Here is an 18781-nt window from a genome sequence, read left to right as displayed (position 1 = left end):
TTATAAATACAGGATAATTACCCAGATGATGTGTGCAGCTCTTTCTAAATTTCTTTTCATTATTCAGTTCATCATAAGAACTAACATATGGTGCCTTTGCTATGGGTGCATGTGGGTAAGGTCAATTATGAGGAAAGCAAAAGCTGATTGATAAGTGGGTGTGGTTTCAAGAATCAGCCCTAGCCGGTTTGGTTCAATGGATAGAGCGTCGGCCTGTGGACCAAAGGGTCCTGGGTTCGATTCCGGTCAAGGGCACGTACCTTGGTTGCAGGATCCTCCCTGGCCCCGGCCCTGGTCAGGGCTTGTGCAGGAGGCAACCAATCGATGTGTTTCTCTCACATCGATGTTTCTCTCTGTCTTTGCCTCTCTCTCCCACTCTCCCTAAAAATCAATGGAAAAATAATCCTCGGGTGAGGAGTAACAAAACAAAACAGAAAAAGAATCAGTCAGTGCATGAGGCCTTTTTCTATGATTAGGACTAAGGACTGGGGGCACAGGGACTCAAAAGTAAGAACCATGGGCATGTGCCTCAAAGGATTTCCAATCCAGCAGGGGAAGGAAGGCTAAGCTGTAGGAATCAGTTAGGGTGAGAGCATGGGCGTATTTGGAAGTGGGACCCTCCACCGTGGAGTTGCTTGGACACGCCCACCACATACTGGAGGAAGGCACGCACAAAGGTGATAGTTCATATCTCTGAGTTGCACCTTCGTTTTAGGGTTGGGGATACCTTCTAAGAATAAGGGGTGCAGTCCAATGTCACGCAGGGAATTGTGGAGGCAATCCTTTGGAGAAAGCAGGCAAATCTTTGATTAATTGATCAGCTGAGAAAGAGAGTCAGATGATAGGTCTAAGATCCATGCTTCCTGTGTTTTACTTTTTTAAAGCTTTTTTTCCCCCCCTCCAGGGTGATTATCAGTGTGTTTTGAGGGAGAAAAATCCATTTCCGGAGATTGGAGCTGGTGGACTGTGAGTAAAAGGGATTGCGACGGTAAGTGTTCAGCTGTTTCCTGTGCTGGTTGTAGCGAAGTTCCTCTGTCCCTCGCGAAGCTCTGCCTCACCCCTCTGTCCAGTGGCGATCATCTGTGGGAACATGAAGAGGAAAAAGCAGACACATCTGACATTGGTGTGGATGTGGGCTGGGGAGAAGAGGGGCTGAAGGGGGGGAGGGAACTCACTGAGAGCAGACAACCAAAGCAAGGGGAGACGTGGGAAATAGAATTCTTTTGAGAGGCCTGAGATAGTGGAGCGATGCCAATTCATGCTTGAGCATTTTTTTAAATGGATGCTGTCCCACCATCTTTGCCCCCCTTGCCATAAAATTTTATGGGGACATCCAGGCCGCTGGCATTTGGGTTATAAAGACCCCTGTGTTTTCCTTTGTGGCAACCGGAAGGGGCGAGTCCTGTAGAGAATGTGCCATCTCCACAGCCCATCGTGATGGGGAGAAAAAACACTCAGGAAGGTGGCGTAGAAGAGCAGGAAGATGAGCAGACCTTCCACCATTGGGATCTGCCGTAGAGAAGAAAAGGAGGCCTAGGACACTGTCTTTGATACCCTGGTAGTTTCCACTGAGAGCAATAGCCCTCATGTGCCATTCCCCCCCCGCCCCCCCAAGGAGGGTATCAATGGACAATGCGTGCATTATAATTCCAGCTTCTTGAATGAGATCTGGCTTCGGCAACCTGGGGGGTTCCTACAAATGCAGAATCTCAGACCCTACTCCAGACCTCAATAAGTTATAGATAGCATTATGATGATTCCGTCCTAAGTCTTTGTGTTCTAACCAGCTGATAAGTCTGCATTTTTAGCTTCAGCCTAATTTTTCTTTCCATCAACACAGGCCCGTGTTTCAAAATGTATGAGCAGTTATTGCTGTTATGACAATGACTATTATTATTATTATTACCTTAATTTTACGGTGTATATTTTCTTCAAGAGCTGAAAAGACTTACGAAATATTGTATCATTAATCCCTACAATATCACTCTGACATAGGTGGGTGGCAAATATAAACATGTATCAATATTATGCTAAATTATACTTAAGTATATGGTGTGAAATCCCGAGCGATCTAATGAAAGCTATAATCTTTTGCTTCTGGTGAAGTAGTTTATGTTTATATCTCATATTAAATCTCTGAGGGATAGAGCTTGGTGAACTATTATGTTTTTTCCATCTCTCATTTAGATAATGGTTTTTTTTTTGTATTTATATGAAAAAAGTTTAGGTCTATTTTAAAAAATTCTAGGCCTGAAGGAGATTTTATAAGCACAGTCTCAGCAATGCCATAGAGGAGGGAAACCAGGAAACTTAGAATTACCAAGTGGAATTGAAACCAGCCCTTGCTGGGTGGCTCAGTTGTTCGGAGCATCGTCCCGTACACCAGAAGGTTGTGGCTTTGACCTGTAGGCGCATGTCCGGGAGGCTGCAGATCAGTGTTTCTCTTTCACATTGATGTTTTTCTCTGTCTCTCACTCTCTTCCTTCCTCTCTCTCTAAAATCAATAAACATACCTTGAGTGAGGATAAAAAAAATGGAATTGACATCCAAGGCTGTAATTTAACCCAGTTAGCTTCTATATGGAGGCATTTCTAGACTGAGTCCAACCCATCTTTCCATCTTGCCAGTTACTATGTCACATTAGTTTTTTTTCAGTTTTTCATCACATTCATTCATTCTATTACTTATCTCAAAAAACAAGTAATTTGAAAAAATCTTAAGTGTTTCTTAGAGGGAGGTTTTATATTACTACCACAAACGGAAGACCAGTGAGTACTACTTGGAATAAAGGAAAGTAACACTAACAATAAAAAACCATGAAAGCAAACAATGTTAGTAAGTTCTAGTTTGTAGACTGAGCCTGAGGCCGGCTCTCTCTTTGTTAAAAAGAGGGATTTCACAAGTACTGGAGTGGCGTGAAAGATCTATTAGCATCAAACTGAGAGAGACTGTCTTCTTGAGGCAACAGGAGAATAAACAGAGTTATAAGGAATTCTTTTTCTGACTTTATAATTCAGTGTTATTTAATGCCTACATGTATGCTACTCAAAATCGTTTCCCTCAAGTCCCATAATTCTGAGTATTAATTCTCAGATGTAACCATAGAGGTCTACCCATAGTTTTTCCAACTCCTCCTCCTTCCTCCCACTAGATACTTCCTGCTCTGGGCCTGTGTAAAGCTTCTCCCATCTTATATGACGTCTTTTCTCTGACCATCCCAATCTTCTCAGCCTTCAAGATTGATCTTAAAATCTCCTTGGAGAGGTTCCTTGATTCCCTGGCCTTCTGGGAATCGAATCTCACTGTCTTTTTCATCCTTCTGTAGTGCTCAGTTGCATTGATCATCCTCCAACTTCACTGTTGAGAATCTTCTTGTGGGAGAATGTGCCTTCCTTGTTACACGGGTGGAAAGCTTTATGAGGGCAGCGCGGCATCTTCATCTCAGTCTTAGCATGATGTATCTTGCAAGTAGCAGGTGCTTACTCAGGAACATGCTAACTTCAGACAAGATTTCTCTGACTGCCCCATTTACCATTTGCATATCCATTTGCTAACTGGGGCTGTATCTACAGCAGATTTATAGCTCTGTGGGTTCCCATTTGACCTTGCCACTCTGTGTCATTACAGCAGAAATAGAAATGTTTGGCAGCCTGCGAGAACACTGAGTTTCAATTTATTGCTGCTGTGACCTGGAAGCTATGATCTGTGCTGTATGTGGCATTCTTAGGGACCTTAGAGAAGCCCTGTCTAACTCAGAGGAGGTAAATGAAACCAAATGAAAACGTGGGATTTGGATTCCATCCAGTAGTCCGATTAGAATTCATAGGAAGCATCCCTGGAAAGAGGCGAGGAAACCACTTTACCCCAACGCGGCTTTCGTTCCTCAGGCCATCTGATGACACTTCCTTTTTTTAAAAAAAAAATATATATATATTTTTATTGATTTCAGAGAGGAAGGGAGAGGGAGAGAAAAATAGAAACATCAGTGATGAGAGAGAGTCACTGACCGGCTGCCTCCTGCACACCCCCCACTGGGGACCCAGCCCGCAACCCAGGCACGTGCCCTTGGCCGGAATCGAACCCGGTACCCCCCTTCAGTCCACAGGCCGACGCTTTATCCACTGAGCCAAACCAGCTAGGGCTGATGACACTTCTTTCCTTGGTGTATGGTCTTCTCAGGCTCTCTCTACCATGATATGATTGCTTTCCAATCTAACCCTTCCGATTGGGTTCTGTTTGCCCAGTTAGTTAACTGCAATTGTCTCCTATCCTAAAAGGTCATTATTCCTATGATTTGGATGCAGTAGTCCCCAACAGATCCCCAAATTTGCAAACACGCTGTTATCGCTGAAATCTTGATATTCTAGTGGGGTAAAAGTGAAAGGACAGAGATCATGATAGAAATATTGTTAAACTTTCTCTGAGATATTTCCAATGCGTATGCTTACACTTCACGTGACTTTTAAGATACTTTTGATGGCTGGAAGGACTTCAGAAATACCGCATTTTCCGGCGTATAAGACGACTGGGCGTATAGAAGATTTTCCTGGGTTAAAAAGTCGTCTTATACGCCGGAAAATACGGTACACTCTTTGCTCAAGGCCTTGTCTTCCCCTGTGAAATTTTTCAAAAGCAGCTAGCGTACATTTTTAAACAACACCAAAGAGTATTACTAAAGACTGGAACTCACAGAGGAAGCAGAGATGCCAAATCTAACGAGGCAAACCTGTAGTTCCTTCTCCTTGTGTTTGATCAGAGGGGTTGAGATTGCATCTTCACGGCCTTGATGAGATTGAGAGCATGTAGGGATATTAAAGGGTTAATCCTCTCCATTGCCTTAAATATTCCAAACCACGATGAAAACATGTTTGCACCTAAAAGGGAAAGATTGTCGGTGAAAAAAAAAAACCCGAAGATACATGATTTATCACTCCCCTCACAAATAAAATTTATTCATTGCATCCACCAGCCATCACACAGATGGTCAGAAAATTGGCTTTGTGTAGGGATGTGGATTCAGGCATGAATATTAATACGAGACAGATGTAAACGCATATTAATATGCATTTGCTTTGCATGGACTGACATTACAATATTTTCATTGAAGAAACTGCACACGGAAAGAAAGTATAGGTGACCTTTTACAAAGCATAAGATTCGACGGTGGGATGTATTTGTTGGCTCTAGAAAACGGCCGTTGATAGGAAATGGGAAACTTAATGTTGAGTCTGTGGCCGGATGTTGACAGCACAGCCACGGAGGCATCGGAAAGACCGGGCTCCCCTGGGTTACAATTCAACTGTATTTTCCAGCGTTCGTCACACAGGCTCCCGGCTGCTCCCTGGGCAGCCTGGGAAGCAAAGTCCTGTTTGGATCTGATACACGGACACATCTAAATGACGGGGAGTCTGAGATGCGTGAAACGCTCTAGAAGGATCCATTCACATCCTCAGGCACACATTTTCACTGCGTGGTTGCCATCATGGCAGTGATTCATAAAAACGTAAGATTTATGCAGGCATGGCACTTTGGGATTTTTCTTCTTCTCCTTTTGTGTGTGTGTGTGTGTGTGTGCGCGGGACAGCATTTATGCTCAGATCAGCACCAGCATCTGTGCTGTTCGTATCTGCTTACGGCAGCACTGTGCACCCTCCCCAAGTGGAAGGAGAGAATGTGACATGGTACAAGCGATTCCCGTGCTTGCTGCTTGGCACCCACAAACCGTTCCTAGGGCGTTTTGCCGCGAAAATACTGCTTACTGGAAAGAACAGCAGCTTTCTTCCGGGTGCGAGTCCCTTTAAAACTGCTGCGTGGGCTCTCCAGGCAAACGTGACGACGCCCCAGCACAGACACGTGCAAGTTGATAATGATAAATAATCTGTTATCGATTACCCGCTTCAGTGACCTCACTGGTCATCACAAAACTTGCATAAAGCTTCTAAATTCCCTTCTCCAACCCTTCCCCCACCCTCAGACTTCCCCAGACACCTGTTGAAAATATTCATTGAGCTCAAGCAACGTGTCCAAAAATGGAGCTGACATCTCCCCCCTGACACTAGCCTGGAATAGTGGGGTGAGCAGGAACTGTGGTCAGGGACCTTTGGGTTCAAACCCGGACTCTGCCTCTCACTGGCCATGTGCCCGAGGCAAATAATTTAACTTTTCTGAGCCTCAGTTTCTTATAGGCAAATAAAGGAATCGTTTTTACCAGTCTCCACAGTTAGTTTTACATCGTTGTGTGATGTATTAAATGTGAAAGCTTATGGGAGATTGCCTAGCATGTCTGGCATGTAGTAATATCACAGGTCTGTTTTTAGTTTCTATTTCTTTTGCTGGTACAGCCGTTTTTTTCTAATCTCTCTGTCTCGTTACTCAGGTATGTTCATGTCTGTCTCTTAGTCACCTTCCCTGTCACCATCCTGCCTTGGCCTTCATTATGCTTTTCCTCATACACTGGCTTTCCCAAAAGCGTAAAACCCTAACCATGAGCTGGCAGGCGCAGTGTCTCTCTCGCTGAGACGCGGACCTGCCCCTCCAGGCCAGTCTCTGAACACTCATCACATTTGGTTTTAGTTCCGTGAATGTTTGCTGAAAAGCTTATTTGACAAACATGTGTATAGCACTCTAATTCATTCAGTCTTCATTACAACTCGATCATGCATCCACCCATTCTGCAGGTAAGGACATTGAGGCACAGAAAGCAAGCTAACTCCCTTGGTCACAGAGCTACTAAGTGGCAGCTGTGGGATTCCAACCCAGGAGGTCTGGCTACAGGATCTGTGTTATTAGTCACACGTATTCTATGCCTTGATGCTTCTAAGCTTCAAAAATTTTTAAAATTTCTCCTGTCTTTTTATAAGTCCTACTAGAAGCCCAGTGCATGATTTAATCATGCACGTGTAAGCTGTCTGTCCGCTGGTCGGCAGCTCCGAAGTCCCTGGGCCCCTAGGGCGAGGCGGGGCGGGGGCGTGGTCCTCCTGCGGCCGGAGCCCAGGCCGGGGTCTTGCCTTTGCCTCCTGCCCAGGAAGGCTGGGGCCGCCACGTGCTCCTGCGGCCCAACTGCCGCCAGACTCCTCCCCGGGGAGCCGCTCCGCCCGCCCACCGCCCGCCGCCTCCAAACCTCCAAAACGCCGGCTCGGCTCGCTGCCCCAGAGGCCTGTCTGTGCCGCAGCACAGCCATGGCACAGCCACTGGCAACGCGAGCTCAGCGTCCTGCCGGCCCAATCACCACCCCAGCCACCCCGAGTCCCGCCCCCTGTGTCACCCGCTGGCCCAATCATGGGCGTAGCGGCGTGATGGTAATTTAAATATTACCTTTTTATTATGTAAGATTATTGTTAATGTACGATTGCACTTTTCTACCAAGCCTTCATTTTGTAAAAGAACTCCCCCAAAACCAAGATGTCGCTTGTCTAGATTATAGAATTATTTTGCTTTTTCTGCCCTGTTTGAGTTGTTTGAGTCAAAAGATAGAAACCGTTGTTTGTCTGAGAGGGTTCTTGATTAGCATAGCTATTTAATACCCAATGTCCCTCCCCCCCCCTCTCTCAATCTGTATGCATATACTGGATATTTCTTCATGTATTTGCTAATTATATTTCTTTTAGGGACTGATATAAAATATTTTCACTTTGATCCCATAATTCTTCTATATCCTTCATACATGTTGTTCATATACTCAACAAGATGAGATGATTTGCATTAAGCAGGCCGAAACCATCCCCATGCCTGTAGGCACGTAGTAGTTTCTAGGTAGGAAGCAAGCCTGTTTTTCATACTGCCTGATTCCCAGTGCCTAGCATATTGCCTGGAATGTGGCTAGTAAACAAATGCTAAAAGAACCATTCTATTTCCTCATGTTGTTCTAAGTACTCGTAGTAATAAGTGATTTATATGCTAATTTATTCCTTCATGTTTGCTATGCTCATCCTTAGTGTGGTTCCTAAAGTTGCAATTCAGAGTTCCACATCTAGTCACTTCCAAAGAAACAAAGAAATGAATCTTTATTTCTCACTTGAGGGTGCCTGGGGTTCACAGCAAACAGAGCCCAGAGTGATTACAGAATGTATTTAAATAGGTCCTTTAACCCTACTTTTCTCCACTCGTGCAGGCGTGCATTTTTAAAGGCGGGGCACCTAGTCAGGGGGGGTCACACACCCTTGAAGAGATCCATGGGTGGCCTTTGGGTCCACGAGATTGCTAAAATTGCATACATAATAGTATATAATTTTTTTTGGGGGGGGGAGAGTATTGACAGGTTTAAAAAATAAGTTATTTTGTCCTGGCTGGTGTGGCTCAGTTGGTTGGGCATCATCCCCTGCACCAAAAAATTGCTGGTTGGATTTCAGGTCAGGGCACATACTTGGGTTATGGGCTTGATCCCTGGTAGGGGGCATGCATGAGGCAGCTGATTGATTTCTCTCTGACATTGATATATATATATATATATATTTTTTTTCTCTCTCTCTCCCCCTTCCTCTCTTTCTAAAAATCAATAAACTGCTGGGCCAGTATGGCTCAGTGGTTGAGAGTAGACCCAGGAACCAAGAGTTCACTGGTTCCTGGTTTGATTCCTGGTCAGGGCACATGCCCGGGTTGCAGGCTTGATCCCCAGTAGGGGGCATGCAGGAGGCAACCAATCGATGATTCTCTCTCATCATTGATGTTTCTAACGATCTATCCCTCTCCCTTCTTCTTCCTCTAAAACTCAATAAAGACATTTCAAAAAATAAAAATCATAAAAATCAATAAACTAAATAAAAGTAATGTGTTCATACTGTAAAGAAATCAAACTATATAGAAGAATAGCAAGCAGAAAATTCAACCATCATGGAAATATTTTAAGTAAAAAGTTAAATTCTTTTTCCCCCCATTTTTAACTTTTTATATTTTCAATCTTTTTCCTCATAAGAGGATCATCCTATAATTCTATTTGGCAACAGACTTTAATATTACAATGTCATAATTAAATGTTAATACATACAGATCTACATTTTTTGCTAGCAATGTTATCCACAAATTATCTTTAATTATTTTAAAATACATTTTAAAAATTTATCTTTATTGTTGAGAGTATAATAGATGTCCACCAATTTCCCCCCATTATCCAATTCTGCCAGGCTCCCACCCTAACCCAGGCCTTCATCGCTCTAAAGCTTGGTTGTGAAATAATTACAGGTTCGCAGGCAGTGTAAAATGTATAGAGGTGTCCTGTGTTTCCCCTGTGGATGAAAAGGGGCCATATGCTAACCTGACAAACTCAAAGAAGGCCTGCGTGGGGGTCTTGCAAACACAGAGACCTAAAGTAACCACAGAGGATGGTCTGAAATGAAAACTTTTTAACTAAAAGTAGTTTATGACAGGTAGTAATATCCTAGGCTAGAATCTTCTTTGACAAAAGTCAATCTTTACCTTAACTAACGCTAAACCTAACCCTAACCCTAGCCCTAACCCTAACCCTAACCCTAGCCCTAACCATAACCCTAGCCCTATGCCTAACCCTAATCTTATACCCGAACTCTAGCCCTAACCTTAACACTAACCTTAAATGTAGCCCTAAGCATAGCCCTAGCCCTAACACCCTAACCGTGTGTTTAACACTAGCCCTAACCTTGAACCTAATCCTAACACTAGCCCCAGACCTAACCCTACCCTAGCTCTAACCTGAGCCCTAGCCCTAACCCTAACCCTCACCCTAAACCTAGCCCAAGCCCTAACCCTAACCCTAGCCCTAAACTTATCCCTAACCCTAAACCTAACCCTAGCCCTAACCCTAGCCCTAACTCTAAACCTAACCATGCACCCTAACCCTAGTTATAACCCCAACCTAATCCTAACCCTAGTCCCAAACCTAACTGTAACCCTAATTTTAGCCCTTACCCTAACCCTAGCCCTAGCCCTAATCCTAGCCCTAGCCCTAGCCCTAACCCTAGCCCTAACTCTAAATCTAATCATGTGTGTATCCCTTAATTTACTGTTATATTTAATCATGATCTTCATACTTTTGCCTTTCAATCGTTGTACTAGCTTTAGTGTTAGTTAATCCACTGCCTTTGTCAGTGAGACTTCTTTCTTTGGAATATTTTCTTATTTTTTCTTCTTTTTTTAAATCAATCACTTTAACATTTCTTGTAGTACTGGTTTGATGATGATGAATTCCTTAGCTTTTTCTTATCTGGGATCATCTACAACCTTTTCAATATCCATTACCTGCAAAAGATAATCAGCATCAACTCTTAAAAAAAAAAAATGTGTTTACTGATTTTAGACTCCTTTTAATTCTTAACCCAGCCATTCTTTATGTGGGTATATGCTGGGAATAGTTTCTGACATACTAGTAGTTCTGTCTCTTATAACTGGATTAAATATCTCTGCACCCCAAAATAGAGTCACTCTTTCAGTAATAGGAATAGTTGTTTCTTAATACAATGTCTATTTCTTGTTGGATAAACATGGACAAATTCACATTCTTTGGCTTTTCTTTTCCTTGATTGCACGTGCACCTCTCTTCTTTATACTTATTCTCACGTAGAGTTGATTGGGTTATAACTTTCCTTACATTTGAGCCCTTGGCTGCTGGACTTGATGTATTCCTAAGTCCATGCAGCAACACATTTATACACCGACACGTAGGACCACTGAATGTGGTAACCCCATGCATGCTGACTCTTACCACTTTTGGTTTGAATGGGTGGTGGTTTCCTGACCTTGTTTCCAAATTCAGAGGGTGTGTATTCTTGAGTACGGCCCCCAAATGAGCAGTGACTTCTTTTATGCGACTGAAAGGAAACTTGGCTTTCATCTAGTTTCATTTTCCTTAGGTGACACAAGACAAGGGAGTTAGAGTTTGCACATTTAGTGTTATCTGTCTACAAGGTAATAGCAGGCTTTATTGTGCTAAACTGCCGTTGAAAGACACAACCACGGCTAAACCATTACCTACATATATTTTTATCACCCACTATTCATTATAATGCCTTTGTGTATGTCAGTGTTATCAGAGGCAACCGGTATTTATTAGGCACCCGCTGGATGTGTGTTACTGTGCTAGGTGCTGCCAAGGGCACTTACGTGGAATGAAACATTACAAGGGAGCAGGGTGACAATTTTTTCTCTGCAGTCTACCGCTCTTCCTTTCTCTGTGAGCTGGGTCATCGGGTTGGTCAAATTACTCATTATGTCCCAAGGACTCTCTTAGGATTTCCTAAATATATGTGTGTTGTTTGTCATATGTTTCATGTGGCCTTTGGGTGAATTTGCAAATATAATAAGAAAAAAATAGTCTCTCCCATTGTATTTACACTTTAACACACAGTAAGAAGCAAGACTTACTAGTACCATGCACCAGTGATTTGGAAAAGAGCAAGGTTTTCTGAGAAAGGAGAAAGTGTGTGTGTGTGTGTGTGTGTGTGTGTGTGTGTGTGCGCGCGCGCGTGTATCTCAAGTGTCGTAAGAACTTTCTTTTTAAAAAAAAATATATTTTATTGATTTTTTACAGAGAGGAAGGGAGAGGGATAGAGAGTTAGAAACATCGATGAGAGAGAACATCAATCAGCTGCCTCCTGCACACCCCCCACTGGGGATGTGCCCGCAACCAAGGTACATGCCCTTGACTGGAATCGAACCTGGGACCCTTGAGTCCGCAGGCCGACGCTCTATCCACTGAGCCAAACCGGTTAGGGCAGAACTTCCTTTTTTAAAAAAAAATATATTTCTATTGATTTCAGAGAGGAAGGGAGAGGGGGCGGGAGAAAGAAACATCAACGATGAGAGAGAATCATTGATCGGCCGCCTCCTGCACGCCCCACACTGAGATGGAGCCCACAACCTGGGCATGCGCCCCGACCTGCAATTGAACTGTGACCTCCTGGTTCACAGATTGATGCTCAACCACTGAGCCATGCCAACTGGGTAAATTACAGAAGGAATTTAACGTTAAAAATTGTTAACCTGGTATTGGAGAAACAAAAATAATTAAAAAACAAACACCTAGGTGCCATGGAGGAGATGATGCAGGAAGTAGCTACCTCCTCTTGGCTGGGGAAACAAAAGGACGAAGTTGCAATTATCAAAACTTAGAAGATTGGAGGCAAGGCCCTGTGGAGGTTGGATATCGATCTCTGAATGGGGTGTGCTGGCTGGCTGGGCTGGTGTCCCTGCAGGGAAGACCATGAGGCTGGTTCTACAAGTGTTAGAGGAACTGCACACTTGAATCCCCGTTGCTCCTGAAGGAAAACTGCTGCTGCAGGATGGCGTGAGCTGTGGCTGCCACGGCTCAGAAGTGTCGCTGGGATGATGCAGACAAAAGCAAAAAAATAAAACCGGAAGAATCAAACTCCTTCTTCCTCCTGCAGCCTTGCAATCTCTCTCTGAAGCCCCCTACTGGCAGGACCTAACCGGGAGTGGCTGACAACGCAGAAATGTAGTCTCCAGAGTCCCAGCCCCGCCATCGGATCACAGAGCACAGCAGAGCAGAGCAGAGCAGAGAGAGGTGGTTTGAAATTGAGAAACAATTGCTTAATAACTAGCACAGGGGTGATAGTACCTACCCCATAAATTGGTTATCATTTCAACCATTATTATTTTTATTGAAATTTATGTAAAGAATCTAGTATGATTGGCCCCTTGTAAGGGTTAAAACCCATCAGTTCTTTTCAATTTTTGCTAGTTTACAAAATCTTCTCCCATCCTGTTTATTGAAGGTGGCCCATTATACTTTGATACAATGATTCTCTGATTTTGACCCCAGTCCCGCCCCAGTAGCATTCACATGTACAGATAAGTAGTGTTGGCTCTGGAACCCAGTGGTTACTAGCTGTGAACTTTGGGCAAGTTAGTTAGGTTCTCTAAGCCTCAGTTTATGTTATATAAGATGATGCATGTATAGCTCAGCAAATCAGTGTTTAAAAAAGTAGCCGCCATCATTGCTATCATCAACATCATCATCTTCATCATCATCGTTGCCATTTGAGTCTAGAGAAATAGCAGCAAAAGAATCTCAACTTAAGATACAACATTTGAGAAGCCAGCTTCTTCTAAAATCACAAAGCATTAACTGGGTTCTCTGAAACTTAGTAATTATTTTGAAAAGTAAACAGTTCACTTTCCACCCTCACTTTTGGTTCTTCAAAAGATTCCCATTTTTAAAAAAATATATGTTTTTATTGATTTCAGAGAGGAAGGGAGAGGAAGAGAGAGATAGAAACATCAATGATGAGAGAGAATAATTGATTGGCTGCCTCCTGCACGCCCCCCACTGGGAACCGAGCCCGCACGCAACCCAGGCATATGCCCTTGACCAGAATCGAATCCGAGACCCTTCAGTCCACAGGCTAATGCTCTATCCACTGAGCCAAGCTGGCTAGGGCAGATTCCCATTTTTATACTATTATACTTGACATTCTGAAAAAGGCCAATATTGTCCGTTCTGTTTTGCATTAGGGAACATTGAGGCCCGAAGTCTCTTTGAGACTTTCCCTGAGTCATGCGTGTGTTTGTAAAAGGTCTGGGAAGGATTCAAAAACCCATCATGGCACTCTCAGCGACTCTTGGATCCTGAAGGATTCCTGGCTCCCACTTGCTCAGGGATATAGCGACTGCCACTAGCAATTCAGAATGCGTGTTCTGTATAGTGATGCGGTACAGCACTGCCGGGTCCTGAGGCAAGCTGAGAACATCCCGGATCCTATGCATTATGCATGAGAGGGTGTAAGAAATAAAGGATCAATCATCTCCCTCAGCTAACATTGATCATTTGCTACACATTATTTGGCCTGGCTCTGTGCAGATTTATTTTCTCCAATGGGAACAAGAAGTAGATTGCCTGTTTTCTTAATGAGCAATGACGTCAATCTAGCCAACTCTATCTAATGCATTGAATCAAGCTCTCTCTCCCTTCCTCTCTTTCTCCCTCGCTCCCTCCCCACCCTGCTCTTCTCTCTGTCATAGTAAAAATAGGGACAGCTTCTGAAGAGTGTGCCAGCTTCTGTGAGGGTGGTGACAGAGTGAGAAAATTGGGTCTAATTCAGGGTGATGAAAAGTCTCTTTTCTTACTTTTTAATTTAAAGCTGTGTTCCCACTTTCCATTTTTTCCAGCCGGCATATTCTGAGGGGCTGATCTGCAGAAAAGGCCACGTGAAAAGTCACCCAATGAGAAAAGAGGAAGAGGGCAGGTAGAATGCATGAATCTGTTGTGATGTCGGGACTCCGAGTGGCTGGAGTGGCACAGTCCCTGGGAAAAATAGCAAACACCAATCTGAGAACGTGATACAAGTACTCCTTAGTCAACACCAATGCCTCTTAACAGCATGGGAATCAACATGTGGCATTCAATGAGAAAATGGAGTTGAAGCTTGTCTTCTGCTGAAACAGTGTTCTCCTCCTTGTGGAGGCCAGTAGGCAGTAGAAGGATGTTGGAGGTAATGTGTGATCCAGGAGTTAAGAGGAGAGTGGATGTCTTGCTGGGATACACTTCCTCCTTCAATCAGACACGTGTCCATGGAGAGAGGCAGGGGATTTGGGGCATTGATTAGCTGAGGTGGGGTAGCTTGGGAATTGGCGGAGCAGTCTACCGATGGCAGGTCACGGCTGGCAGGTAGTCCTGGCAGAGTGGAACCTCTGCAGGCTCAGTTTGCAGCGGCACCATGCCTAAAGGAGAGCCGAGATTGCGGGCCCCTCTTCAAGCTGGACAGGCAAAGAGGGACGCCAATAGAGGAGGGAAGTGTGGCAACCCATGGAAGTGGCTTAGGCCCCGGAAGGAAGCGTGGCTAGAACAAGGCAGGACACCCATCGTGGGCAAAGGCCAGACGGTGGGATACAAAGCTTGCCATATCATAAAGTTACTATTTACACTGCGGACCACCCTCTCCCAGAGTCTCCACATTGCAGGGGGAGGAACGTTTTAGAAATTGTTGGAAGCTAATTAATCATGAACCATGACAGCCCATGAAGTCAGTGATGTAAATTGTGAAGCATAAGCCTTGGTTTTGTTTCCTCCCGAAGAAATGTAAGTACAGGAGAACTGTCACCAAGCTGAAAATGAAGAACAAAGGAGAACCGGGGAGGGGCCAGTTTCACCTTGGCATTGAAGATGGCCCTCTCTCTGCACCTGTTCCACCTGCTGCCTGGCCGGTCTCCACTCCTTTATTGTTTGTGGTTCTGCACTGCCCCGAGGAGCCGTTCCTGAGAAGTAGCACTTGGCTTTGCAGGCGATGCTCACCTTTACGAATGTTTTGATTCAACCACAGGCAGGGGAATGCTTCCTCTCTTCCCTCCCCACTGCAAAACCCTTTCCTTCCCACCCTGTTAACGCTGAATCCCGCAGGATTTCCACTGGACAAAAGCCAACACAGACAGAGGTAAAGAGGTGGGAGGGGAAAGTTACTTAGTTTTTGGCAGTGAAAAACCACTAACCAAAACCCGACTTTTGCAGATCTCAGTAAAAGCGTTTTTGATTTTGGTTTCTTTCCCCGTCTTTCTCAGGAGGGGCTGGTGTGGGAGAGTTGCAGCTTTCTCTGGTTAGCGTTGAAAAGAATAGTTTAAATGTAATTAACTTATATATTATCATCTTCAAAGTATAGAGAGAAAGAAATCCTGTTTGGCTCCAAAGGATTGGGTGCAAAGTTGTCTGCAGCCAGATTAGATTACTGTAATTTTCTCAAGTGGCATTTTTTGCCAACACTTACAGTGGGTCTCATGGAGGAGTCAGGATTCAGTTGAGAAGAAGATATCCTACACCCAGAAATCAACTACATTTATTCTCAGATTTAGAGTAAAAATCAACGTTTAATTCCCTTTAATTGGGTTGCTGTTGCATAAGGAGGAGTTTCTTTTTTCACGTACTGACACTTCAAACTCTCGAATTACAAGGCTCAATCTCATGCCTTTTGGCGTTTCCTGGCAAACCAAATGCTGTCATTAGCTGTGCTTATGTTCTCCAGCAAATGGTCCCTTGGAACATTCCTTTTCATGCTCACGTCTCATCCACTCACCTCCAAAACGTCAGGCCAAAAATTGTGTGTCTAGGAAACTACTGTATTATTCTGTAGTGTGTGATATGTACATGTAGTTGGTATGAATTGTGTGGTCATGCATTTTCTGTTCCAAAGAGTATTTCTATTTCTAGACTGACTTTAATTTCTGCCTCTCAGTCTTCAGCTTGTTTTCAAATTAACCCTGTCCAGCGCACTAAGTGCTTAGTGAAGATCTATAAAACGGACATTGTGGAGTTTACAGTTGAATGAGTTCAATGTTCAACTACATCAATACTGTTTTCCCTTGTAAAGTTTCTGTCTCTCCTTTTTTCCTGATCTAACATCTACATTACACTGAGGGGTGGGGGGCGTTACTCTCATGATGTTGAAGGCGGGAAGAAGTCACCCCCATTTTCTGTTCTGCTGATGTTCCTGTAGTCTATTATCCTGCTTTGGCTGACACCTGGAGGAGTCACACCAGGTAGCTACCTTCTCCTTCTCCCCCCAGGAGGGGTTCCCTCCACAGGTAGGCTCTTAGAATTGCTCATCGGCTTGTCTTCACTTTGGGCCCATGAGATATTTGCAGATCTCCACGACCCCTTTGCAGCTGATGCTGGTTGGGGGCGGGTAGCCTCTCATGTCCGTGTGCACAATGCCATCTCACTCTTGTTTCCTTCAAGTCCTAGGCGGCTGGACAGGTTTTACAAGGATGGTCACTCTCCAGCTGTACCTGGAAATGTCTTAGCAGTCTTCTCTGCAGACGTTTCAAACATCACAGGAGAATGCCTTGGTATCCTTCAAGTCCTTCGTTTGGCCAGAGGTAGACAAGAGTCAAAAATGCCCCACTGCTCATTCTTTTCCTCTTTCAATTCTAGTTGGATTCTGTTATCTCTCTTCTCACATGCTCAAACCCTTTTGAATGGTAGTGAGGAGTAGGCAGTGGTGTTGAAGGAGAGGAGGTAGGATGGAGAGCAGCTCTCCTGTGTTAAAAATATGTAGCAGTATCCTTTTCCTTACAGTAGGTCTTTTATCTCAAACTTAAGATTTGGGCATTTCTTTTTGCTGCTCCTTATCTATAATATATTAACTATATATTTTCAGATTTAGAATTAAAAAATCAATTTCTTCATTCCCTCCCTTGGGTTGATGTTGGGTTGATGATAGGGGAAACTATTTCCTCATGGTATATTATAACTCATATATCCAGTTCTGAATGCAGCATTGCAGGGTGTATGAGTAATGCATGCTGCTTGATTTCTCAAATTATTACTTTGCCACAATTACTTTCCTGTTATATCTGTGTGCACTTGTGTGTATTCTGGCAACTAACATAACTGAAGTATTCACATAAAGAACAAAATTCTCAAGTAAAAATATTTTTGTAATATTAATGATGCCAAACATGCAAATATTTAGGAATAGTAACTATGATGTCAACTCAAGAACCTATGTAAAAAAGGATCAACATAATATTCCTAGGAGAAAATATTCATGGCTATATCCAAACAGAAATATATAATGATTAAGTGTATGTAATTTTTAAATTATATTTCTTTTTTTTAGAGAATCTGGGAGCAAGGTGACAGTCTTTCTCTAATGCGAGGCCAAGTTATGCTGGAGCTGGGGTGTGTGCACAGGGATTCCGGGGTGCAGGTCTGCTGATCAGGACCAGGTATAAATGGGGCGGGCTTGATCCTTACTCTATTGAGTTTATGTAACTTGTGGATTCTCCATGGCAAGCACACATTCCAAGATGTCTTTTGATACTGTGCAGCATAGATTGGGTCTCTTTTTAATAGTATCAGTTGGTATGTGTTAAAGGAATTACATTTAATTCCCTCTTTAGTGACCTTTCACCTGGCCTCCTCTGCATCTATTCTCTAGATGCAGCCAAAGGGATCTTTTCAGGAAGCAAACTGGCTGATCCAGTCATCCTTCCATTGAAAACTGTGCAGTGTCTCCCCACTGTCTCAAAATAATAAAAATTCTCTTTACAGAGGTGAAAGTGTCCCCTGGTCCGGCCTCTGTCAGCTTCATCCACACCCTCTCACTATAGCACCCTCTTCTCTCCACCTTGACTTTTGCTTCTCTCTTCTAATATTTGCTGGGCTCTCCCTGCCCACCCCTAACCAGCACCTTTGCAAGTGGTGCTTGCTGTACCAGCACACTTTTATTCTTTTTCTAGATTAGTCACAGTTTCACTATTACACTTGTCTGTGTGATAATAATTTCCGGTCTGTGTCTCTCTCTGTGTTGTGAGCTCTGCATGCCAGTTCTGCTGACGACGACACCACCAGGCCTAGGGCAGTGACTGGCACATGGCTGGGGCTCAGTGAATGAATGGATGAGTGAATGAATGAATTCAGGAAGGTTCCACTTAACCTGGATCTTGATGGATCCAGTTCATCATGGAGTTGGGGGAAAGGTCATTCCAGAAAGAAAGCAATAGGATGAGAAATCTGGATAATGGAATGGGATAAATGGGAATGTTGACAATCAGGTGCAGAGTATTGGGGAGTGAGATTGGCTGCAGATGAGGCAGAACATGTATTTTGGGACCGGCTGATATGTCTTGTTGGAAAACTGGTACTTCATCCCAAGCAATGGAACCACCGAAGGTTTTGGAGGGAGGAATTTGACATAATGAAATAGAAACTCAACTTGAGTGGTAATGTGAGAAAGGAGTGAGTAGCTGGGAACCTATTGAAGAGGCAGTTGCTTAAGATAATGGGACTTGGCCTAAGGAAGTGCCTGTGGGAATGCAGAGGAGAAAACTAGGAAATGCCTTGGGCTTGGCAATGAACATGAAG

At 43.8% G+C, this 18781-nt stretch overlaps 1 long non-coding RNA gene across 1 annotated transcript in view; it reads left to right on the top strand.

Annotated features, from left to right (window-relative positions):
- Nucleotides 1-14512, top strand: part of LOC307114272 — a 62953-nt gene extending 48441 nt beyond the window's left edge. The window contains exons 2-3 of the long non-coding RNA XR_013814967.1: nucleotides 905-988; nucleotides 14095-14512. This is a non-coding gene — a long non-coding RNA (uncharacterized lncRNA). The remainder of the gene's footprint in view (nucleotides 1-904; nucleotides 989-14094) is intronic.
- The last annotated feature ends 4269 nt before the right edge of the window (nucleotides 14513-18781 follow it).

Source organism: Cnephaeus nilssonii (genome assembly GCF_951640355.1).
Source record: "Cnephaeus nilssonii genome assembly, chromosome: 18".
NCBI lineage: Eukaryota > Metazoa > Chordata > Mammalia > Chiroptera > Vespertilionidae > Cnephaeus > Cnephaeus nilssonii.
This window is presented reverse-complemented; position numbering and strand designations above follow the sequence as displayed.